General features: G+C 43.8%; 1 long non-coding RNA gene across 2 annotated transcripts in view; it reads right to left on the reverse strand.

Annotated features, from left to right (window-relative positions):
* LOC138714685 (uncharacterized) overlaps window positions 1-26,614 on the reverse strand; it is a 109,956-nt gene that overhangs the window by 2,677 nt on the left and 80,665 nt on the right. The window lies entirely within an intron of this gene.

The raw sequence follows: 26,614 nt of genomic DNA on the forward strand, positions 1-26,614 counted from the left end.
TTTCGAACATACCACAATTTTGAACTTGGACTTGGTAACTAAATGAAGTCTTTTGCCCAATTTCAAATCTACATTTTGTCCGTCGCAATGGTAATAAGTGTCAGAAAATGTGAAATAGAAGAAAGAGACGCTGCAGATGGAGTAAGGTACACAAAGTACAAATTATATATTTTTAAAAAACTACAAAAAAGGAGATTCGAGATGAGACAAAAACAACACTAATTGCCAAAATTTTGAGGATAATTTGAATATTATTTATATCGGTAACGAACGATAACAGAATACAAATGATAATTTGAATATTATTTATATCGTTAACGAACGATAATAGAATACAAATGATAATTTGAATATTATTTATATCGTTAACGAATGATAACAGAGTACAATGATAATTTGAATATTAGTTATATTGCAAACGAACGATTACAGAATACAAATGGTAATTTGAATATTATTCATGTCGCTAAAGAACGATAACAAAATATAACAAATTATAACTTGAATATTAATTATATCGCTAAAAGAACGATAAAATATATATAACTTGAATATTATTCATATCGATAAAGAATGTTAACAGAATAAAAATGATAATTTCAATAATGTCGTATTTATATTGCTAAAGAACGATTAAAAAATAAAATGAAAACATTAAATGGGCCCGAACTCACAACCTTCGAATCACTAAGCGAGCACTCTATCACTGGTCTAAGAGACACATATAATAGAATGATTTCATAGTTCTGGAACTGCATCCAAAAGCACACGCATCGTGCAACATCGCTGTGACTCGTAGTGGACTTAGAAAATATTCTCTGTTCACGAGTGCGGCAAATTTTTTTATTGACAATTGCACCTAATGGCAAACAACAATCATTGTCAAGAAGAATTCCCTCACTACAAGGGAAGAAACAATGGCCAGCTCAAGATCACAACACTACAAAAAAGTGCAAGCGATTTACTGGATTTTATTCGTAAATATTAGTAAACATGCGTTGTTGCTACAGTGAAAAGGACGGGTCTGTGAGCACCTACGTTCTACTTGTGTAGAGAAAATTCTGTGTTGGTAGGCAAAAATTACCACGTTTTTTAAATTTCACGGCCCCTACCGTCCATATGCCAGGGGACACACAGTTGCATTTTACACTACTCATACAGTTCGTCGAGACCTATTCGCCGCATTTATCAACTTTGTTATATATACACATATGGCGGAGATATGGAGCGAGAATGTTGTAGCAATAGAAGTATTTTTTCTTGATAATCAGTTTGTGTTTGAGATTGCCATTTTGATGTTATTGTATCCGAAGTAAGTCAAGGGGGAATAAAAGTACACATTCCGTCAATCGATATTGCCAATAACTCCGGAAATAATGGCGCTACCGACGAACGGGATGCGGTCCTCTATTCCCCCTTGCCTTACTTGTTACACGATAGCCTCAAACCGGGAATAGCGAACACAAGTTGATTTTCGACATTGTTCGTTTCGACATTCCAGCCGCCAAAATTCCTCAATGCTTCAAGTGAGAATAAAGCAGAAGAGTGCGTTGAATTCAGCTCCTCAAACTCTATGTCTCGTGTAAAGGACAACTTTCTATCTCCGTGCGTTTGGACAGGAGACACCGGCAAAATTTAAAAAAATCGGGCATTTTTACCATTCAAAAAAAAAAAAATTCTCCACACAAGGAGAACGAAGCGAAGCAGGGGCCCGCCCTTTTAACTGTACCATCCAGGTATCCTCAGTAATAAGCACCGTGAAAATCCAGCAAATCCGCCGCACTTTTTTCTACACTTTTTTTTCCGGTACCTATGGTATTTCGGTCTCTAATTCCGGGAATAATGACCCTACCGAGGAACGGGATATGGTCCTGCATTACCCCTTGACTTACTTGTTACACGATAGCCTCAAACCGGGAATCGGGAACACAAGTTGATTTTTGAAAACAAAATGGGAAGTGTTTTAATCCACTATTCTGCCGACATTCTAGCCGCCATAATTCCACAGTGCTTCAAGTGAGAATAAAGACGAAGACTGCGTTGAATTCAGCTCCTCAAACTCTAACTCTGGTGTAAAGGACAACTTTCTATCCCCATGGATTTAGACAGGAGAGATCGGCAAATTTTAAAAAATCCGGCATTTTGACCTTCCAAAAAAGAAATTTTTCTACACAAGGAGAATGAAGCGAACCAGGTGCCCCCCCTTTTATCTGTAGCATCCAGGTATCCTCAGTAATAACCACCGTGAAAATCCAGCATATCCGCCGCACTTTTTTCTACACTTTATTTTCCGCTACCTATGGTATTTCGGTCTCTAATTCCGGGAATAATGACCCTACCGAGGAACGGGGTACGGTCCTGTATTCCCCCTTGACTTACCTTTTACACGATAGCCTCAAACCGGGACTCGCGAACACAAGTTGATTTTCGAAAAAATATATTCTGCCAACATTCTAGATGCCATAATTCCTCAGTGCTTCAAGCGAGAATAGAGCCGAAGAATGCGTTCAATTCAGCTCCTCGAACTCAATCTCTGGTGTAAAGGACAGCTTTCTATCCCCGTGCGTTTGGACAGGAGAGACCGGCAAAATTTAAAAAATCGGGCATTTTGAACTTCCAAAAATGAAATTTTTCTACATAAGGGGAACGAAGCGAACCAGGGGCCCGCCCTTTTAACTGCTCCATCCAGGTATCCTCAGTAATAAACACCGTGAAAATCCAGCAAATCCGCTGCACTTTTTCTACACTTTTTTTTCCGGTACCTATGGTATTTCGGTCTCTAATTCCGGGAATAATGACCCTACCGAGGAACGGGATACGGTCCTGTATTAACCCTTGACTTGTTACACGACAGCCTCAAACCGGGAATCGCGAACACAAGTTGATTTTCGAAAAAATAATGGGATGGTAAACCACTATTCTGCCGACATTCTAGCCGCCATAATTCCTCAGTGCTTCAAGCGAGAATAAAGCCGAAGAGTGTTGAATTCAGCTCCTCAAACTCTAACTCTGGTGTAAAGGACAAATTTCTATCCCCGTGCGTTTGGACAGGAGAGACTGGCAAAACTTCAAAAATCGGGCATTTTGACCTTCCAAAAAAGAAATTTTTCTACACAAGGAGAACGAAGCGAAGCAAGGGCCCTCCCGTTTAACTGTAGCATCCAGGTATCCTCAGTAATAACCACAGTGAAAATCCAGCAAATCCGCCGCACTTTCTTCAACACTTTTTTTTCCGGTACCTATGGTATTTCGGTCTCTAATTCCGGGAATATTGACCCTAACGAGGAACGGGATACGGTCCTCTATTCCCCGAAGAGTGCGTTGAATTCAGCTCCTCTACCTCTATCTTTGGTGTAAAGGACAGGTTTCTATCACCGTGCGTTTGGACAGGAGAGACCGGCAAAATTTAAAAAATCGGGCATTTTGACATTCGAAAAAAGAAATTTTTCTACACAAGGAGAACGAAGCGAACCAAGGGCCCACACTTTTAACTGTAGCATCCAGATATACACAGTAATAACCAGCGTGAAAATCCAGAAAAACCGCCGCACTTTTTTCTACACTTTTTTTTCCGGTACCTATGGTATTTCGAACTCTAATTCCGGGAATAATGACCCTACCGAGGAACGGGATACGGTCCTGTATTCCCCCTTGACTTCCTTGTTACACGATAGCCTCAAACAGGGAATCGCGAACAGAAGATGATTTTCGAAAAAAAATGTGAAAGGTAAACCACTATTCTGCCGGCATTCTAGCCGCCATAATTCCTCAGTGCTTCAAGAGAGAATAAAGCCGATGAGTGCGTTGAATTCAGCTCCTCAAACTCTATCACTGGTGTAAAGGACAACTTTTTATCCCCGAGCGTTTGGACAGGTGAGACCGGCAAAATTTCAAAAATCGGGCATTTTGACCTTCCAAAAAAGAAATTTTTCTACACAAGGAGAACGAAGCGAGCCAGGGGCCCGGCCTTTTAACTGTAGCATCCAGGTATCCTCAGTAATAACCACCGTGAAAATCCAGCAAATCCGCCGCACTTTTATCTACACTTTATTTTCCGGTACCTATGGTATTTCGGTCTCTAATTCCGGGAATAATGACCCTACCGTGGAACAGGATACGGTCCTGCATTCCCCCTTGACTTACGTGTTACACGATAGCCTCAAACCGGGAATCGCGAACACAAGTTGATTTTCGAAAAAAAAAAAAAAAATGAGAAGGTAAACCACTATTCTGCCGACATTCTAGCCGCCATAATTCCTCAGTGCTTCAAGTGAGAATAAAGCCGAAGAGTCCGTTGAATTCAGCTCCTCAAACTCTATCTCTGGTATAAAGGACAACTTTCTATACCCGTGCGTTTGGACAGGAGAGACCGGCAAAATTTAAAAAATTGGGCATTTTGACCATCCGAATAAGAAATTTTTCTACAGAAGGAGAACGAAGCGTACCAGGGGCCCGCCATTTTAACTTTTAATATCCAGGTATCCTCAGTAATAACCACCGTGATAATCCAGCAAATCCGCCGATTTTTTTGATACACTTTTTTTGCGGTACCTATGGTATTTCGGTCTCTAATTCCGGGAATAATGACCCTAACGAGGAACGGGATACGGTCCTGTATTCCCCGAAGAGTGCGTTGAATTCAGCTCCCCAACCTCTATCTCTGGTGTAAAGGACAGGTTTCTATCCCCGTGCGTTTGGACAGGGGAGACCGGCAAAATTTAAAAAGTCGGGCATTTTGACATTCGAAAAAAGAAATTTTTCTACACAAGGAGAACGAAGCGAACCAAGGGCCCACACTTTTAACTGTAGCATCCAGGTATACACAGTAATAACCTGCGTGAAAATCCAGAAAAACCGCCGCACTTTTTTCTACACTTTTTTTTCCGGTACCTATGGTATTTCGGTCTCTAATTCCGGGAATAATGACCCTACCGAGGAACGGGATACGGTCCTGTATTCCCCCTTGACTTCCTTGTTACATGATAGCCTCAAACAGGGAATCGCGAACAGAAGTTGATTTTCGAAAAAAAATGTGAAAGGTAAACCACTATTCTGCCGACATTCTAGCCGCCATAATTCCTCAGTGCTTCAAGAGAGAATAAAGCCGATGAGTGCGTTGAATTCCGCTCCTCAAACTCTATCTCTGGTGTAAAGGACAACTTTCTATCCCCGTGCGTTTGGACTGGAGAGACCGGCAAAATTTCAAAAATCGGGCATATTGACATTCCAAAAAAGAAAATTTTCTACACAAGGAGAACGAAGCGAACCAGGGGCCCGCCTTTTAACTGTAGCATCCAGGTATCCTCAGTAATAACCACCGTGAAAATCCAGCAAATCCGCCGCACTTTCTTCTACACTTTTTTTTCCGGTACCTATGGTATTTCGGTCTCTAATTCCGGGAATAATGACCCTACCGAGGAACGGGATACGGTCCTGTATTAACCCTTGACTTGTTACACGACAGCCTCAAACCGGGAATCGCGAACACAAGTTGATTTTCGAAAAAATAATAGGATGGTAAACCACTATTCTGCCGACATTCTAGCCGCCATAATTCCTCAGTGCTTCAAGCGAGAATAAAGCCGAAGAGTGTTGAATTCAGCTCCTCAAACTCTAACTCTGGTGTAAAGGGCAAATTTCTATCCCCGTGCGTTTGGACAGGAGAGACCGGCAAAATTTCAAAAATCGGGCATTTTGACCTTCCAAAAAAGAAATTTTTCTACACAAGGAGAACGAAGCGAAGCAAGGGCCCTCCCGTTTAACTGTAGCATCCAGGTATCCTCAGTAATAACCACAGTGAAAATCCAGCAAATCCGCCGCACTTTCTTCAACACTTTTTTTTCCGGTACCTATGGTATTTCGGTCTCTAATTCCGGGAATAATGACCCTAACGAGGAACGGGATACGGTCCTCTATTCCCCGAAGAGTGCGTTGAATTCAGCTCCTCTACCTCTATCTTTGGTGTAAAGGACAGGTTTCTATCACCGTGCGTTTGGACAGGAGAGACCGGCAAAATTTAAAAAATCGGGCATTTTGACATTCGAAAAAAGAAATTTTTCTACACAAGGGGAACGAAGCGAACCAAGGGCCCACACTTTTAACTGTAGCATCCAGGTATACACAGTAATAACCAGCGTGAAAATCCAGAAAAACCGCCGCACTTTTTTCTACACTTTTTTTTCCGGTACCTATGGTATTTCGGTCTCTAATTCCGGGAATAATGACCCTACCGAGGAACGGGATACGGTCCTGTATTCCCCCTTGACCTCCTTGTTACACGATAGCCTCAAACAGGGAATCGCGAACAGAAGATGATTTTCGAAAAAAAATGTGAAAGGTAAACCACTATTCTGCCGGCATTCTAGCCGCCATAATTCCTCAGTGCTTCAAGAGAGAATAAAGCCGATGAGTGCCTTGAATTCAGCTCCTCAAACTCTATCACTGGTGTAAAGGACAACTTTTTATCCCCGAGCGTTTGGACAGGTGAGACCGGCAAAATCTCAAAAATCGGGCATTTTGACCTTCCAAAAAAGAAATTTTTCTACACAAGGAGAACGAAGCGAACCAGGGGCCCGGCCTTTTAACTGTAGCATCCAGGTATCCTCAGTAATAACCACCGTGAAAATCCAGCAAATCCGCCGCACTTTTATCTACACTTTATTTTCCGGTACCTATGGTATTTCGGTCTCTAATTCCGGGAATAATGACCCTACCGTGGAACAGGATACGGTCCTGCATTCCCCCTTGCCTTACGTGTTACACGATAGCCTCAAACCGGGAATCGCGAACACAAGTTGATTTTCGAAAAAAAAAAAAAAATGAGAAGGTAAACCACTATTCTGCCGACATTCTAGCCGCCATAATTCCTCAGTGCTTCAAGTGAGAATAAAGCCGAAGAGTCCGTTGAATTCAGCTCCTCAAACTCTATCTCTGGTATAAAGAACAACTTTCTATACCCGTGCGTTTGGACAGGAGAGACCGGCAAAATTTAAAAAATTGGGCATTTTGACCATCCGAATAAGAAATTTTTCTACAGAAGGAGAACGAAGCGTACCAGGGGCCCGCCATTTTAACTTTTAATATCCAGGTATCCTCAGTAATAACCACCGTGATAATCCAGCAAATCCGCCGATTTTTTTGATACACTTTTTTTGCGGTACCTATGGTATTTCGGTCTCTAATTCCGGGAATAATGACCCTAACGAGGAACGGGATACGGTCCTGTATTCCCCGAAGAGTGCGTTGAATTCAGCTCCCCAACCTCTATCTCTGGTGTAAAGGACAGGTTTCTATCCCCGTGCGTTTGGACAGGGGAGACCGGCAAAATTTAAAAAGTCGGGCATTTTGACATTCGAAAAAAGAAATTTTTCTACACAAGGAGAACGAAGCGAACCAAGGGCCCACACTTTTAACTGTAGCATCCAGGTATACACAGTAATAACCTGCGTGAAAATCCAGAAAAACCGCCGCACTTTTTTCTACACTTTTTTTTCCGGTACCTATGGTATTTCGGTCTCTAATTCCGGGAATAATGACCCTACCGAGGAACGGGATACGGTCCTGTATTCCCCCTTGACTTCCTTGTTACATGATAGCCTCAAACAGGGAATCGCGAACAGAAGTTGATTTTCGAAAAAAAATGTGAAAGGTAAACCACTATTCTGCCGACATTCTAGCCGCCATAATTCCTCAGTGCTTCAAGAGAGAATAAAGCCGATGAGTGCGTTGAATTCCGCTCCTCAAACTCTATCTCTGGTGTAAAGGACAACTTTCTATCCCCGTGCGTTTGGACTGGAGAGACCGGCAAAATTTCAAAAATCGGGCATATTGACATTCCAAAAAAGAAAATTTTCTACACAAGGAGAACGAAGCGAACCAGGGGCCCGCCTTTTACTGTAGCATCCAGGTATCCTCAGTAATAACCACCGTGAAAATCCAGCAAATCCGCCGCACTTTCTTCTACACTTTTTTTTCCGGTACCTATGGTATTTCGGTCTCTAATTCCGGGAATAATGACCCTACCGAGGAACGGGATACGGTCCTGTATTAACCCTTGACTTGTTACACGACAGCCTCAAACCGGGAATCGCGAACACAAGTTGATTTTCGAAAAAATAATGGGATGGTAAACCACTATTCTGCCGACATTCTAGCCGCCATAATTCCTCAGTGCTTCAAGCGAGAATAAAGCCGAAGAGTGTTGAATTCAGCTCCTCAAACTCTAACTCTGGTGTAAAGGGCAAATTTCTATCCCCGTGCGTTTGGACAGGAGAGACCGGCAAAATTTCAAAAATCGGGCATTTTGACCTTCCAAAAAAGAAATTTTTCTACACAAGGAGAACGAAGCGAAGCAAGGGCCCTCCCGTTTAACTGTAGCATCCAGGTATCCTCAGTAATAACCACAGTGAAAATCCAGCAAATCCGCCGCACTTTCTTCAACACTTTTTTTTCCGGTACCTATGGTATTTCGGTCTCTAATTCCGGGAATAATGACCCTAACGAGGAACGGGATACGGTCCTCTATTCCCCGAAGAGTGCGTTGAATTCAGCTCCTCTACCTCTATCTTTGGTGTAAAGGACAGGTTTCTATCACCGTGCGTTTGGACAGGAGAGACCGGCAAAATTTAAAAAATCGGGCATTTTGACATTCGAAAAAAGAAATTTTTCTACACAAGGGGAACGAAGCGAACCAAGGGCCCACACTTTTAACTGTAGCATCCAGGTATACACAGTAATAACCTGCGTGAAAATCCAGAAAAACCGCCGCACTTTTTTCTACACTTTTTTTTCCGGTACCTATGGTATTTCGGTCTCTAATTCCGGGAATAATGACCCTACCGAGGAACGGGATACGGTCCTGTATTCCCCCTTGACTTCCTTGTTACATGATAGCCTCAAACAGGGAATCGCGAACAGAAGTTGATTTTCGAAAAAAAATGTGAAAGGTAAACCACTATTCTGCCGACATTCTAGCCGCCATAATTCCTCAGTGCTTCAAGAGAGAATAAAGCCGATGAGTGCGTTGAATTCCGCTCCTCAAACTCTATCTCTGGTGTAAAGGACAACTTTCTATCCCCGTGCGTTTGGACTGGAGAGACCGGCAAAATTTCAAAAATCGGGCATATTGACATTCCAAAAAAGAAAATTTTCTACACAAGGAGAACGAAGCGAACCAGGGGCCCGCCTTTTAACTGTAGCATCCAGGTATCCTCAGTAATAACCACCGTGAAAATCCAGCAAATCCGCCGCACTTTCTTCTACACTTTTTTTTCCGGTACCTATGGTATTTCGGTCTCTAATTCCGGGAATAATGACCCTACCGAGGAACGGGATACGGTCCTGTATTAACCCTTGACTTGTTACACGACAGCCTCAAACCGGGAATCGCGAACACAAGTTGATTTTCGAAAAAATAATGGGATGGTAAACCACTATTCTGCCGACATTCTAGCCGCCATAATTCCTCAGTGCTTCAAGCGAGAATAAAGCCGAAGAGTGTTGAATTCAGCTCCTCAAACTCTAACTCTGGTGTAAAGGACAAATTTCTATCCCCGTGCGTTTGGACAGGAGAGACCGGCAAAATTTCAAAAATCGGGCATTTTGACCTTCCAAAAAAGAAATTTTTCTACACAAGGAGAACGAAGCGAAGCAAGGGCCCTCCCGTTTAACTGTAGCATCCAGGTATCCTCAGTAATAACCACAGTGAAAATCCAGCAAATCCGCCGCACTTTCTTCAACACTTTTTTTTCCGGTACCTATGGTATTTCGGTCTCTAATTCCGGGAATAATGACCCTAACGAGGAACGGGATACGGTCCTCTATTCCCCGAAGAGTGCGTTGAATTCAGCTCCTCTACCTCTATCTTTGGTGTAAAGGACAGGTTTCTATCACCGTGCGTTTGGACAGGAGAGACCGGCAAAATTTAAAAAATCGGGCATTTTGACATTCGAAAAAAGAAATTTTTCTACACAAGGAGAACGAAGCGAACCAAGGGCCCACACTTTTAACTGTAGCATCCAGGTATACACAGTAATAACCAGCGTGAAAATCCAGAAAAACCGCCGCACTTTTTTCTACACTTTTTTTTCCGGTACCTATGGTATTTCGGTCTCTAATTCCGGGAATAATGACCCTACCGAGGAACGGGATACGGTCCTGTATTCCCCCTTGACCTCCTTGTTACACGATAGCCTCAAACAGGGAATCGCGAACAGAAGATGATTTTCGAAAAAAAATGTGAAAGGTAAACCACTAATCTGCCGGCATTCTAGCCGCCATAATTCCTCAGTGCTTCAAGAGAGAATAAAGCCGATGAGTGCCTTGAATTCAGCTCCTCAAACTCTATCACTGGTGTAAAGGACAACTTTTTATCCCCGAGCGTTTGGACAGGTGAGACCGGCAAAATCTCAAAAATCGGGCATTTTGACCTTCCAAAAAAGAAACTTTTCTACACAAGGAGAACGAAGCGAACCAGGGGCCCGGCCTTTTAACTGTAGCATCCAGGTATCCTCAGTAATAACCACCGTGAAAATCCAGCAAATCCGCCGCACTTTTATCTACACTTTATTTTCCGGTACCTATGGTATTTCGGTCTCTAATTCCGGGAATAATTACCCTACCGTGGAACAGGATACGGTCCTGCATTCCCCCTTGACTTACGTGTTACACGATAGCCTCAAACCGGGAATCGCGAACACAAGTTGATTTTCGAAAAAAAAAAAAAAAAAAATGAGAAGGTAAACCACTATTCTGCCGACATTCTAGCCGCCATAATTCCTCAGTGCTTCAAGTGAGAATAAAGCCGAAGAGTCCGTTGAATTCAGCTCCTCAAACTCTATCTCTGGTATAAAGGACAACTTTCTATACCCGTGCGTTTGGACAGGAGAGACCGGCAAAATTTAAAAAATCGGGCATTTTGACCATCCGAATAAGAAATTTTTCTACAGAAGGAGAACGAAGCGTACCAGGGGCCCGCCATTTTAACTTTTAATATCCAGTATCCTCAGTAATAACCACCGTGATAATCCAGCAAATCCGCCGATTTTTTTGATACACTTTTTTTGCGGTACCTATGGTATTTCGGTCTCTAATTCCGGGAATAATGACCCTAACGAGGAACGGGATACGGTCCTGTATTCCCCGAAGAGTGCGTTGAATTCAGCTCCCCAACCTCTATCTCTGGTGTAATGGACAGGTTTCTATCCCCGTGCGTTTGGACAGGGGAGACCGGCAAAATTTAAAAAGTCGGGCATTTTGACATTCGAAAAAAGAAATTTTTCTACACAAGGAGAACGAAGCGAACCAAGGGCCCACACTTTTAACTGTAGCATCCAGGTATACACAGTAATAACCTGCGTGAAAATCCAGAAAAACCGCCGCACTTTTTTCTACACTTTTTTTTCCGGTACGTATGGTATTGCGGTCTCTAATTTCGGGAATAATGACCCTACCGAGGAACGGGATACGGTCCTGTATTCCCCCTTGACTTCCTTGTTACACGATAGCCTCAAACAGGGAATCGCGAACAGAAGTTGATTTTCGAAAAAAAATGTGAAAGGTAAACCACTATTCTGCCGACATTCTAGCCGCCATAATTCCTCAGTGCTTCAAGAGAGAATAAAGCCGATGAGTGCGTTGAATTCCGCTCCTCAAACTCTATCTCTGGTGTAAAGGACAACTTTCTATCCCCGTGCGTTTGGACTGGAGAGACCGGCAAAATTTCAAAAATCGGGCATATTGACATTCCAAAAAAGAAAATTTTCTACACAAGGAGAACGAAGCGAACCAGGGGCCCGCCTTTTAACTGTAGCATCCAGGTATCCTCAGTAATAACCACCGTGAAAATCCAGCAAATCCGCCGCACTTTCTTCTACACTTTTTTTTCCGGTACCTATGGTATTTCGGTCTCTAATTCCGGGAATAATGACCCTACCGAGGAACGGGATACGGTAATGTATTCCCCCTTGACTTACCTGTTACACAATAGCCTCCATCCGGGACTCGCGAACTCAAGTTGATTTTCGAAAAAAAATGGGATCCACTATTCTGCCGACATTCTAGCCGCCATAATTCCTCAGTGCTTCAAGTGAGAATAAAGCCGAAGAGTGTTGAATTCAGCTCCTCAAACTCTAACACTGGTGTAAAGGACAAATTTCTATCCCCGTGCGTTTGGACAGGAGAGACCGGCAAAATTTCAAAAATCGGGCATTTTGACCTTCCAAAAAAGAAATTTTTCTACACAAGGGGAACGAAGCGAACCAAGGGCCCGCCCTTTTAACTGTACCATCCAGGTATCCTCAGTAATAACCACCGTGAAAATCCAGCAAATCCGCCGCACTTTTTTCTACCCTTTTTTTCCGGTACCTGTGGTATTTCGGTCTCTAATTCCGGGATTAATGACCCTACCGAGGAACGGGATACGGTCCTGTATTCCCCCTTGACTTACTTGTTACATATTAGCCTCAAGCCGGGAATTGCGAACACAAGTTGATTTTCGAAAAAAAAAAATGGGAAGGGTTTAAACCACTATTCTGCCGACATTCTAGCCGCCATAATTCCCCAGTGCTTCAAGTGAAAATAAAGCCGAAGAGTGCGTTGAATTCAGCTCCTCAAACACAATCTCTGGTGTAAAGGACAGGTTTCTATCCCCGTGCGTTTGGACAGGAGAGACCGGCAAAATTTCAAAAATCGGGCATTTTGACCTTCCAAAAAAGAAATTTTTCTACACAAGGAGAACGAAGCGAACCAGGGGCCCGCCCTTTTAACTGTAGCATCCAGGTATCCTCAGTAATAACCACCGCGAAAATCCAGCAAATCCGACGCACTTTTTTCAACACTTTTTTTTCCGGTACCTATGGTATTTCGGTCTCTAATTGCTGGAATAATGACCCTAACGAGGAACGGGATGCGGTCCTGTATTAACCCTTGACTTACCACTTACACGATAGCCTCAAACCGGGACTCGCGAACACAAGTTGATTTTCTGCCAACATTCTTGCCGCCATAATTCCACAGTGCTTCAAGCGAGAATAAAGCCGAAGAGTACGTTGAATTCAGCTCGTCAAACTCTATCTCCGATATAAAGGACAACTTTCTACCCCCGTGCGTTTGGACAGGAGAGACGGCCAAATTTAAAAAAATCGGGCATTTTGACCTTCCAAAAAAGAAATTTTTCTACACAAGGAGAACGAAGCGAACCAGGGGCCCGCCCTTTTAGCTGTAGCATCCAGGTATCCTCAGTAACAACCACCGTGAAAATCCAGCAAATCCGCCGCACTTTCTTCTACACTTTTTTTTCCGGTACCTATGGTATTTCGGTCTCTAATTCCGGGAATAATGACCCTAACGAGGAACGGGATACGGTCCTGTATTCCCCCTTGACTTACTTGTTACACGATAGCCTCAAACCGGTAATCGCGAACACATGTTGATTTTCGAAAAAAAAAAAAAATGGGAAGGGTTTAAACCACTATTCTGCCGACATTCTAGCCGCCATAATTCCTCAGTGCTTGAAGTGACAATAAAGCCGAAGAGTGCGTTGAAATCAGCTCCTCAAACTCTATCTCTGGTGTAAAGGACAACTTTCTATCCCCGTGCGTTTGGACAGGAGAGACCGGCAAAATTTAAAAAATCGGGCACTTTGACCTTCCAAAAAAGAAATTTTTCTACACAAGGAGAACGAAGCGAACCAGGGGCCCGCTCTTTTAGCTGTAGCATCCAGGTATCCTCATTAATAACCACCGTGAAAATCCAGCAAATCCGCCGCACTTTCTTCTACACTTTTTTTTCCGGTACCTATGGTATTTCGGTCTCTAATTCCGGGAATAATGACCCTACCGCGGAACGGGATACGGTCCTGTATTCCCCCTTGACTTACTTGTTACACGATAGCCTCAAACCGGGAATCGCGAACACAACTTGATTTTCGAAAAAAAACCACTATTCTGCCGACATTCTAGCCGCCATAATTCCTCAGTGCTTGAAGTGACAATAAAGCCGAAGAGTGCGTTGAATTCAGCTCCTCAAACTCTATTTCTGGTGTGAAGCACAACTTTCTATCCCCGTGCGTTTGGACAGGAGAGACGGGCAAAATTTCAAAAATCGGGCATTTTGACCTTCCAAAAAAGAAATTTTTCTACACAAGGAGAACGAAGCGGACCAGGGGCCCGCCCTTTTAGCTGTAGCATCCAGGTATCCTCAGTAATAACCACCGTGAAAATCCAGCAAATCCGCCGCACTTTCTTCTACACTTTTTTTTCCGGTACCTATGTTATTTCGGTCTCTAATTCCGGGAATAATGACCCTACCGAGGAACGGGATACGGTCCTGTATTCCCCCTTGACTTACTTGTTACATGTTAGCCTCAAGCCGGGAATTGCGAACACAAGTTGATTTTCGAAAAAAAAAATGGGAAGGGTTTAAACCACTATTCTGCCGGCAATCTAGCCGCCATAATTCCCCAGTGCTTCAAGTGAGAATAAAGCCGAAGAGTGCGTTGAATTCAGCTCCTCAAACACAATCTCTGGTGTAAAGGACAGGTTTCTATTCCCGTGCGTTTGGACAGGAGAGACCGGCAAAATTTCAAAAATCGGGCATTTTGACCTTCCAAAAAAGAAATTTTTCTACACAAGGAGAACGAAGCGAACCAGGGGCCCGCCCTTTTAGCTGTAGCATCCAGGTATCCTCAGTAACAACCACCGTGAAAATCCAGCAAATCCGCCGCACTTTCTTCTACACTTTTTTTTCCGGTACCTATGGTATTTCGGTCTCTAATTCCGGGAATAATGACCCTAACGAGGAACGGGATACGGTCCAGTATTCCCCCTTGACTTACTTGTTACACGTTAGCCTCAAACCGGGAATCGCGAACAGAAGTTGATTTTCGAAAAAAAAAAAATTGGAAGGGTTTAAACCACTATTCTGCCGACATTCTAGCCGCCATAATTCCTCAGTGCTTGAAGTGACAATAAAGCCGAAGAGTGCGTTGAATTCAGCTCCTCAAACTCTATTTCTGGTGTAAAGCACAACTTTCTATCCCCGTGCGTTTGGACAGGAGAGACGGGCAAAATTTCAAAAATCGGGCATTTTGACCTTCCAAAAAAGAAATTTTTCTACACAAGGAGAACGAAGCGGACCAGGGGCCCGCCCTTTTAGCTGTAGCATCCAGGTATCCTCAGTAATAACCACCGTGAAAATCCAGCAAATCCGCCGCACTTTCTTATACACTTTTTTTTCCGGTACCTATGTTATTTCGGTCTCTAATTCCGGGAATAATGACCCTACCGAGGAACGGGATACGGTCCTGTATTCCCCCTTGACTTACTTGTTACATGTTAGCCTCAAGCCGGGAATTGCGAAGACAAGTTGATTTTCGAAAAAAAAAATGGGAAGGGTTTAAACCACTATTCTGCCGGCATTCTAGCCGCCATAATTCCCCAGTGCTTCAAGTGAGAATAAAGCCGAAGAGTGCGTTGAATTCAGCTCCTCAAACTCTATCTCTGATATAAAGGACAACTTTCTACCCCCGTGCGTTTGGACAGGAGAGACCGGCAAAATTTCAAAAATCGGGCATTTTGACCTTCCAGAAAATAAATTTTTCTACACAAGGGGAACGAAGCGAACCAGGGGCCCGCCCTTTTAACTGTACCATCCAGGTATCCTCAGTAATAACCACCGTGAAAATCCAGCAAATCCGGCGCACTTTTTTTTCTACACTTTTTTTTCCAGTACCTATGGTATTCCGGTCTCTAATTCCGGGAATAACGACCCTACCGAGGAACGGGATACGGTCCTGTATTAACCCTTGACGTACTTGTTACACGATAGCCTCAAACCGGGAATCGCGAACACAAGTTGATTTTCGAAAAAATATATTGTGCCAACATTCTAGCCGCCATAATTCCTCAGTGCTTCAAGAGAGAATAAAGCCGATGAGTGCGTTGAATTCCGCTCCTCAAACACTATCTCTGGTGTAAAGGACAGGTTTCTATCCCCGTGCGTTTGGACAGGAGAGACCGGCAAAATTTCAAAAATCGGGCATTTTGACCTTCCAAAAAAGAAATTTTTCTACACAATTAGAACGAAGCGAACCAGGGGCCCGCCCTTTTAACTGTAGCATCCAGGTATCCTCAGTAATAACCACCGTGAAAATCCAGCTAATCCGACGCACTTCTTTCAACACTTTTTTTTCCGGTACCTATGGTATTTCGGTCTCTAATTGCTGGAATAATGACCCTAACGAGGAACGGGATGCGGTCCTGTATTAACCCTTGACTTACCACTTACACGATAGCCTCAAACCGGGACTCGCGAACACAAGTTGATTTTCTGCCAACATTCTTGCCGCCATAATTCCACAGTGCTTCAAGCGAGAATAAAGCCGAAGAGTACGTTGAATTCAGCTCCTCAAACTCTATCTCTGATATAAAGGACAACTTTCTACCCCCGTGCGTTTGGACAGGAAAGACCGGCAAACTTTCAAAAATCGGGCATTTTGACCTTCCAGAAAATAAATTTTTCTACACAAGGGGATCGAAGCGAACCAGGGGCCCGCCCTTTTAACTGTACCATCCAGGTATCCTCAGTAATAACCACCGTGAAAATCCAGCAAATCCGCCGCACTTTTTTTTCTACACTTTTTTTTCCGGTACCTATGGTATTTCGGTCTCTAATTCCGGGAATAACGACCCTACCGAGGAACGGGATACGGTCCTGTATTAACCCTAGACGTACTTGTTACACGATAGCCTCAAACCGGGAATCGCGAACACAAGTTGAGTTTCGAAAGAATATATTCTGCCAACATTCTAGCCGCCATAATTCCTCAGTGCTTGAAGTGACAATAAAGCCGAAGAGTGCGTTGAATTCAGCTCCTCAAACTCTATCTCTGGTGTAAAGGACAACTTTCTATCCCCGTGCGTTTGGACAGGAGAGACCGGCAAAATTTAAAAAATCGGGCACTTTGACCTTCCAAAAAAGAAATTTTTCTACACAAGGAGAACGAAGCGAACCGGGGGCCCGCCCTTTTAGCTGTAGCATCCAGGTATCCTCAGTAATAACCACCGTGAAAATCCAGCATATCCGCCGCACTTTCTTCTACACTATTTTTTCCGGTACCTATGTTATTTCGGTCTCTAATTCCGGGAATAATGACCCTACCGAGGAACGGGATACGGTCCTCTATTCCCCCTTGACTTACTTGTTACACAATTGCCTCAAACCGGGAATCGCGAACACAAGTTGATTTTCGAAAAACTATTCTGCCGACATTCTAGCCGCCGTAATTCCTCAGTGCTTCAAGTGACAATAAAGCCGAAGAGTGCGTTGAATTCAGCTCCTCAAACTCTATTTCTGGTGTAAAGCACAACTTTCTATCCCCGTGCGTTTGGACAGGAGAGACCGGCAAAATTTAAAACATCGGGCACTTCGACCTTCCAAAAAAGAAATTTGTCTACACAAGGAGAACGAAGCGAACCAGGGGCCCACCCTTTTAGCTGTAGCATCCAGGTATCCTCAGTAATAACCACCGTGAAAATCCAGCAAATCCGCCGCACTTTCTTCTACACTATTTTTTCCGGTACCTATGTTATTTCGGTCTCTAATTCCGGGAATAATGACCCTACCGAGGAACGGGATACGGTCCTGTATTCCCCCTTGACTTACTTGTTACACAATTGCCTCAAACCGGGAATCGCGAACACAAGTTGATTTTCGAAAAAAGAATTGGAAGGGTTTAAACCACTATTCTGCCGACATTCCAGCCGCCATAATTTCGCAGTGCTTGAAGTGACAATAAAGCCGAAGAGTGCGCTGAATTCAGCTCCTCAAACTCTATCTCTGGTGTAAAGGACAACTTTCTATCCCCGTGCGTTTGGACAGGAGAGACCGGCAAATTAAAAAAAATCGGGCATTTTGACCTTCCAAAAAAGAAATTTTTCTACACAAGGCGAACGAAGCGAACCAGGGGCCCGCCCTTTTAGCTGTAGCATCCAGGTATCCTCAGTAATAACCACCGTGAAAATCCAGCAAATCCGCCGCACTTTCTTCTACACTTTTTTTTCCGGTACCTATGGTATTTCGGTCTCTAATTCCGGGAATAATGACCCTACCGAGGAACGGGATACGGTCCTGTAATCCCCCTTGACTTACTTGTTACACGATAGCCTCAAACCGGGAATCGCGAACACAAGTTGATTTTCGAAAAAAAAATTGGAACCACTATTCTGCCGACATTCTAGCCGCCATACTTCCTTAGTGTTTGAAGTGACAATAAAGGCGAAGAGTGCGTTGAATTCAGCTCCTCAAACTCTATCTCTGGTGTAAAGGACAGGTTTCTATCCCCGTGCGTTTGGACAGGAGAGACCGGTAAAATTTAAAAAATCGGGCATTTTGACCTTCCAGAAAATAAATTTTTCTACACAAGGGGAACGAAGCGAACCAGGGGCCCGCCCTTTTAACTGTACCATCCAGGTATCCTCAGTAATAACCACCGTGAAAATCCAGCAAATCCGGCGCACTTTTTTTTCTACACTTTTTTTTTCGGTACCTATGGTATTCCGGTCTCTAATTCCGGGAATAACGACCCTACCGAGGAACGGGATACGGTCCTGTATTAACCCTTGACGTACTTGTTACACGATAGCCTCAAACCGGGAATCGCGAACACAAGTTGATTTTCGAAAAAATATATTCTGCCAACATTCTAGCCGCCATAATTCCTCAGTGCTTCAAGAGAGAATAAAGCCGATGAGTGCGTTGAATTCCGCTCCTCAAACTCTATCTCTGGTGTAAAGGACAACTTTCTATCCCCGTGCGTTTGGACTGAAGAGACCGGCAAAATTTAAAAAATCGGGCATATTGACCTTCCAAAAAAGAAAATTTTCCACACAAGGAGAACGAAGCGAACCAGGGGCCCGCCTTTTAACTGTAGCATCCAGGTATCCTCAGTAATAACCACCGTGAAAATCCAGCAAATCCGCCGCACTTTCTTCTACACTTTTTTTTCCGGTACCTATGGTATTTCGGTCTCTAATTCCGGGAATAATGACCCTACCGAGGAACGGGATACGGTCCTGTATTCCCCCTTGACTTACATGTTACACGATAGCCTCAAACCGGGAATCGCGAACACAAGTTGATTTTCGAAAAAAAAATTGGAACCACTATTCTGCCGACATTCTAGCCGCCATACTTCCTCAGTGTTTGAAGTGACAATAAAGGCGAAGAGTGCGTTGAATTCAGCTCCTCAAATTCTATCTCTGGTGTAAAGGACAACTTTCTATCTCCGTGCGTTTGGACAGGAGAGACCGGCAAAATTTAAAAAATCTGGCATTTTGACCTTCCAAAAAAGAAATTTTTCTACACAAGGAGAACGAATCGAACCAGGGGCCAGCCCTTTTAGCTGTAGCATCCAGGTATCCTCAGTAATAACCACCGTGAAAATCCAGCAAATCCGCAGCACTTCTACACTTTTTTTTCCGGTACCTATGGTATTTCGGTCTCTAATTCCGGGAATAATGACCCTACCGAGGAACGGGATACGGTCCAGTATTCCCCCTTGACTTACTTGTTACACGATAGCCTCAAACCGGGAATCGCGAACACAAGTTGATTTTCGAAAAAAAAATGGGAGGGGTTTAAACCACTATTCTGCCGACATTCTAGCCGCCGTAATTCCTCAGTGCTTGAAGTGACAATAAAGCCGAAGAGTGCGTTGAATTCAGCTCCTCAAACTCTATCTCTGGTGTAAAGGACAACTTTCTATCCCCGTGCGTTTGGACAGGAGAGACCGGCAAATTTAAAAAAATCGGGCATTTTGACCTTCCAAAAAAGAAATTTTTCTACACAAGGAGAACGAAGCGAACCAGGGGCCCGCCCTTTTAGCTGTAGCATCCAGGTATCCTCAGTAATAACCACCGTGAAAATCCAGCAAATCCGCCGCACTTTCTTCTACACTTTTTTTTCCGGTACCTATGGTATTTCGGTCTCTAATTCCGGCAATAATGACCCTACCGAGGAACGGGATACGGTCCTGTATTCCCCCTTGACTTACTTGTTACACGATAGCCTCAAACCGGGAATCGCGAACACAAGTTGATTTTCGAAAAAAAAAAATGGGAAGGGTTTAAACCACTATTCTGCCGACGTTCTAGCCGCCATAATTCCTCAGTGCTTGAAGAGACAATAAAGCCGAAGAGTGCGTTGAATTCAGCTCCTCAAACTCTATCTCTCGTGTAAAGGACAACTTTCTATCCCCGTGCGTTTGGACAGGAGAGACAGGCAAAATTTCAAAAATCGGGCACTTTGACCTTCCAAAAAAGAAATTTTTCTACACAAGGAGAACGAAGCGAACCAGGGGCCCGCCCTTTTAGCTGTAGCATCCAGGTATCCTCAGTAATAACCACCGTGAAAATCCAGCAAATCCGCCGCACTTTCTTCTACACTTTTTTTTCCGGTACCTATGGTATTTCGGTCTCTAATTCCGGCAATAATGACCCTACCGAGGAACGGGATACGGTCCTGTATTCCCCCTTGACTTACTTGTTACACGATAGCGTCAAACCGGGAATCGCGAACACAAGTTGATTTTCGAAAAAAAAAATGGGAAGGGTTCAAACCACTATTCTGCCGACATTCTAGCCGCCATAATTTCGCAGTGCTTGAAGTGACAATAAAGCCGAAGAGTGCGTTGAATTCAGCTCCTCAAACTCTATCTCTGGTGTAAAGGACAACTTTCTATCCCCGTGCGTTTGGTCAGGAGAGACCGGCAAATTTAAAAAAATCGGACATTTTGACCTCCCAAAAAAGAAATTTTTCTACACAAGGAGAACGAAGCGAACCAGGGGCCCGCCCTTTTAGCTGTAGCATCCAGGTATCCTCAGTAATAACCACCGTGAAAATCCAGCAAATCCGCCGCACTTTCTTCTACACTTTTTTTTCCGGTACCTATGTTATTTCGGTCTCTAATTCCGGGAATAATGACCCTACCGAGGAACAGGATACGGTCCAGTATTCCCCCTTGACTTACTTGTTACACGATTGCCTCAAACCGGGAATTGCGAACACAAGTTGATTTTCGAAAAAAAAATTCTGCCGACATTCTAGCCGCCGTAATTCCTCAGTGCTTGAAGTGACAATAAAGCCGAAGAGTGCGTTGAATTCAGCTCCTCAAACTCTATTTCTGGTGTAAAGCACAACTTTCTATCCCCGTGCGTTTGGACAGGAGAGACGGGCAAAATTTCAAAAATCGGGCACTTTGACCTTCCAAAAAAGAAATTTTTCTACACAAGGAGAACGAAGCGAACCAGGGGCCCGCCCTTTTAGCTGTAGCATCCAGGTATCCTCAGTAATAACCACCGTGAAAATCCAGCAAATCCGCCGCACTTTCTTCTACACTTTTTTTTCCGGTACCTATGGTATTTCGGTCTCTAATTCCGGGAATAATGACCCTACCGAGGAACGGGATACGGTCCTGTATTCCCCCTTGACTTACTTGTTACACGATAGCCTCAAACTGGGAATCGCGAACACAAGTTGATTTTCGAAAAAAAAATTGGAAGGGTTTAAACCACTATTCTGCCGACATTCTAGCCGCCATAATTCCTCAGAGCTTGAAGTGACAATAAAGCCGAAGAGTGCGTTGAATTCAGCTCCTCAAACTCTTTTTCTGGTGGAAAGCACAACTTTCTATCCCCGTGCGTTTGGACAGGAGAGACCGGCAAAATTTAAAAAATCGGGCACTTCGACCTTCCAAAAAAGAAATTTGTCTACACAAGGAGAAAGAGGCGAACCAGGGGCCCGCCCTTTTAGCTGTAGCATCCAGGTATCCTCAGTAATAACCACCGTGAAAATCCAGCAAATCCGCCGCACTTTCTTCTACACTTTCTTTTCCGGTACCTATGGTATTTCGGGCTCTAATTCCGGGAATAATGACCCTACCGAGGAACGGGATACGGTCCTGTATTCCCCCTTGACTTACTTGTTACACGATAGCCTCAAACCGGGAATCGCGAACACAAGTTGATTTTCGAAAAAAAAATTGGAACCACTATTCTGCCGACATTCTAGCCGCCATACTTCCTCAGTGTTTGAAGTGACAATAAAGGCGAAGAGTGCGTTGAATTCAGCTCCTCAAACTCTATATCTGGTGTAAAGGACAACTTTCTATCTCCGTGCGTTTGGACAGGAGAGACCGGCAAAATTAAAAAAATCTGGCATTTTGACCTTCCAAAAAAGAAATTTTTCTACACAAGGAGAACGAAGCGAACCAGGGGCCCGCCCTTTTAGCTGTAGCATCCAGGTAACCTCAGTAATAACCACCGTGAAAATCCAGCAAATCCGCCGCACTTTCTTCTACACTTTTTTTTCCGGTACCTATGGTATTTCGGTCTCTAATTCCGGGAATAATGACCCTACCGAGGAACGGGATACGGTCCTGTATTCCCCCTTACCTTACTTGTTACACGATAGCCTCAAACCGGGAATGGCGAACACAAGTTGATTTTCGAAAAAAAAAATGGGAAGGGTTTAAACCACTATTCTGCCGACATTCTAGCCGCCATAATTCCTCAGTGCTTGAAGTGACAATAAAGACGAAGAGTACGTTGAATTCAGCTCCTCAAACTCTATATCTGGTGTAAAGGACAACTTTCTATCCCCGTGCGTTTGGACAGGAGAGACCGGCAAAATTTCAAAAATCGGGTACTTTGACCTTCCAAAAAAGAAATTTTTCTACACAAGGAGAACGAAGCGAACCAGAGGCCCGCCCTTTTAGCTGTAGCATCCAGGTATCCTCAGTAATAACCACCGTGAAAATCCAGCAAATCCGCCGCACTTTCTTCTACACTTTTTTTTCCGGTACCTATGGTATTTCGGTCTCTAATTCCGGGAATATTGACCCTACCGAGGAACGGGATACGGTACTGTATTCCCCCTTGACTTACTTGTTACACGATAGCCTCAAACCGGGAATCGCGAACACAAGTTGACATTCTAGCCGCCATAATTCCTCAGAGCTTGAAGTGACAATAAAGCCGAAGAGTGCGTTGAATTCAGCTCCTCAAACTCTATCTCTGGTGTAAAGGACAACTTTCTATCCCCGTGCGTTTGGACAGGAGAGACCGGCAAAATTTAAAAAATCGGACATTTTGATGTTCCAAAAAAGAAATTTTTCTACACAAGGAGAACGAAGCGAATCAGGGGCCCGACCTTTTAGCTGTAGCATCCAGGTATTCTCAGTAATAACCACCGTGAAAATCCAGCAAATCCGCCGCACTTTCTGCTACACTTTTTTTTTCCGGTACGTATGGTATTTCGGTCTCTAATTCCGGGAATAATGACACTACCGAGGAACGGGATACGGTCCTGTATTCCCCCTTGACTTACTTGTTACACGATAGCCTCAAACCGGGAATCGAGAACAGACGTTGATTTTCGAAAAAAAAAAAAAATTGGAAGGGTTCAACCACTATTCTGCCGACATTCTAGCCGCCATAATTCCTCAGTGCTTGAAATGACAATAAAGCAGAAGAGTGCGTTGAATTCAGCTCCTCAAACTCTATTTCTGGTGTAAAGCACAACTTTCTATCCCCGTGAGTTTGGACAGGAGAGACCGGCAAAATTTCAAAAATCGGGCATTTTGACCTTCCAAAAAAGACATTTTTCTACACAAGGAGAACGAAGCGAACCAGGGGCCCGCCCTTTTAGCTGTAGCATCCAGGTATCCTCAGTAATAACCACCGTGAAAATCCAGCAAATCCGCCGCACTTTCTTCTACACTTTTTTTTCCGGTACCTATGTTATTTCGGTCTCTAATTCCGGGAATAATGACCCTACCGAGGAACGGGATACGGTCCTGTATTCCCCCTTGACTTACTTATTACACGATTGCCTCAAACCGGGAATCGCGAACACAAGTTGATTTTTCGAAAAAAAAATGGGAAGGGTTTAAACCACTATTCTGCCGACATTCTAGCCGCCATAATTTCGCAGTGCTTGAAGTGACAATAAAGCCGAAGAGTGCGTTGAATTCAGCTCCTCAAACTCTAACTCTGGTGTAAAGGACAACTTTCTATCCCCGTGCGTTTGGACAGGAGAGACCGGCAAATTTAAAAAAATCGGGGCATTTTGACCTTCCAAAAAAGAAATTTTTCTACACAAGGAGAACGAAGCGAACCAGGGGCCCGCCCTTTTAGCTGTAGCATCCAGGTATCCTCAGTAATACCCACCGTGAAAATCCAGCAAATCCGCCGCACTTTCTTCTACACTTTTTTTTCCGGTACCTATGGTATTTCGGTCTCTAATTCCGGGAATAATGACCCTACCGAGGAACGGGATACGGTCCTGTATTCCCCCTTGACTTACTTGTTACACGATAGCCTCAAACCGGGAATCGCGAACACAAGTTGATTTTCGAAAAAAAAAATGGGAAGGGTTTAAACCACTATTCTGCCGACATTCTAGCCGCCATAATTCCTCAGTGCTTGAAGTGACAATAAAGCCGAAGAGTGCGTAGAATTCAGCTCCTCAAACTCTATCTCTGGTGTAAAGGACAACTTTCTATCCCCGTGCGTTTGGACCGGAGAGACCGGCCAAATTTAAAAAATCGGTCACTTTGACCTTCCAAAAAAGAAATTTTTCTACACAAGGAGAACGAAGCGAACCAGGGGCCCGCCCTTTTAGCTGTAGCATCCAGGTATCCTCAGTAATAACCACCGTGAAAATCCAGCAAATCCGCCGCACTTTCTCCTACACTTTTTTTTCCGGTACCTATGATATTTCGGTCCCTAATTCCGGGAATAATGACCCTACCGAGGAACGGGATACGGTCCTGTATTCCCCCAAGACTTACTTGTTACACGATAGCGTCAAACCGGGAATCGCGAACACAAGTTGATTTTCGAAAAAAAAAAAATGGGAAGGGTTTAAACCACTATTCTGCCGACATTCTAGCCGCCGTAATTCCTCAGTGCTGGCAGTGACAATAAAGACGAAGAGTGCGTTGAATTCAGCTCCTCAAACTCTATCTCTGGTGTAAAGGACAACTTTCTATCCCCGTGCGTTTGGACAGGAGAGACCGGCAAAATGTCAAAAATCTGGCATTTTGACCTTCGAAAAAAGAAATTTTTCTACACAAGGAGAACGAAGCGAACCATGGTCCAGCCCTTTTAGCTGTAGCATCCAGGTATCCTCAGTAATAACCACCGTGAAAATCCAGCAAATCCGCCGCACTTACTTCTACACTTTTTTTTCCGGTACCTATGGTATTTCGGTCTCTAATTCCGGGAATAATGACCCTACCGAGGAACGGGATACGGTCCAGTATTGCCCCTTGACTTTCTTGTTACACGATAGCCTCAAACCGGGAATCGCGAACACAAGTTGATTTTCGAAAAAAAAAATGGGTAGGGTTTAAACCACTATTCTGCCGACATTCTAGCCGCCATACTTCCTCAGTGCTTGAGTGACAATAAAGCCGAAGAGTGCGTTGAATTCAGGTATTCAAACTCTATCTCTGGTGTAAAGGACAACTTTCTATCCCCGTGCGTTTGGACAGGAGAGACCGGCAAAATTTAAAAAATCTGGCATTTTGACCTTCAAAAAAAGAAATTTTTCTACACAAGGAGAACGAAGCGAACCAGGGGCCAGCCCTTTTAGCTGTAGCATCCAGGTATCCTCAGTAATAACAACCGTGAAAATCCAGCAAATCCGCCGCACTTACTTCTACACTTTTTTTTCCGGTACGTATGGTATTTCGGTCTCTAATTCCGGGAATAATGACACTACCGAGGAACGGGATACGGTCCTGTATTCCCCCTTGACTTACTTGTTACACGATAGCCTCAAACCGGGAATCGCGAACAGAAGTTGATTTTCGAAAAAAAAAATTGGAAGGGTTCAACCCACTATTCTGCCGACATTCTAGCCGCCATAATTCCTCAGTGCTTGAAATGACAATAAAGCCGAAGAGTGCGTTGAATTCAGCTCCTCAAACTCTATCTCTGGTGTAAAGGACAACTTTCTATCCCCGTGCGTTTGGACAGGAGAGACCGGCAAATTTAAAAAAATCGGGCATTTTGACCTTCCAAAAAAGAAATTTTTCTACACAAGGAGAACGAAGCGAACCAGGGGCCCGCCCTTTTAGCTATAGCATCCAGGTATCCTCAGTAATAACCACCGTGAAAATCCAGCAAATCCGCCGCACTTTCTTCTACACTTTTTTTTCCGGTACCTATGGTATTTCGGTCTCTAATTCCGGGAATAATGACCCTACCGAGGAACGGGATACGGTTCTGTATTCCCCCTTGACTTACTTCTTACACGATAGCCTCAAACCGGTAATCGCGAACACAAGTTGATTTTCGAAAAAAAAATGGGAATGTTTAAACCACTATTCTCCGACATTCTAGCCGCCATACTTCCTCAGTGCTTGAAGTGACAATAAAGCGGAAGAGTGCGTTGAATTCAGCTCCTCAAACTCTATCTCTGGTGTAAAGGACAACTTTCTATCCCCGTGCGTTTGGACAGGAGAGACGGGGAAATTTTCAAAAATCGGGCATTTTGACCTTCCAAAAAAGAAATTTTTCTACACAAGGAGAACGAAGCGAACCAGGGGCCC

This window comes from Periplaneta americana, chromosome 15 (genome assembly GCF_040183065.1).
Source record: "Periplaneta americana isolate PAMFEO1 chromosome 15, P.americana_PAMFEO1_priV1, whole genome shotgun sequence".
NCBI classification, from domain to species: domain Eukaryota; kingdom Metazoa; phylum Arthropoda; class Insecta; order Blattodea; family Blattidae; genus Periplaneta; species Periplaneta americana.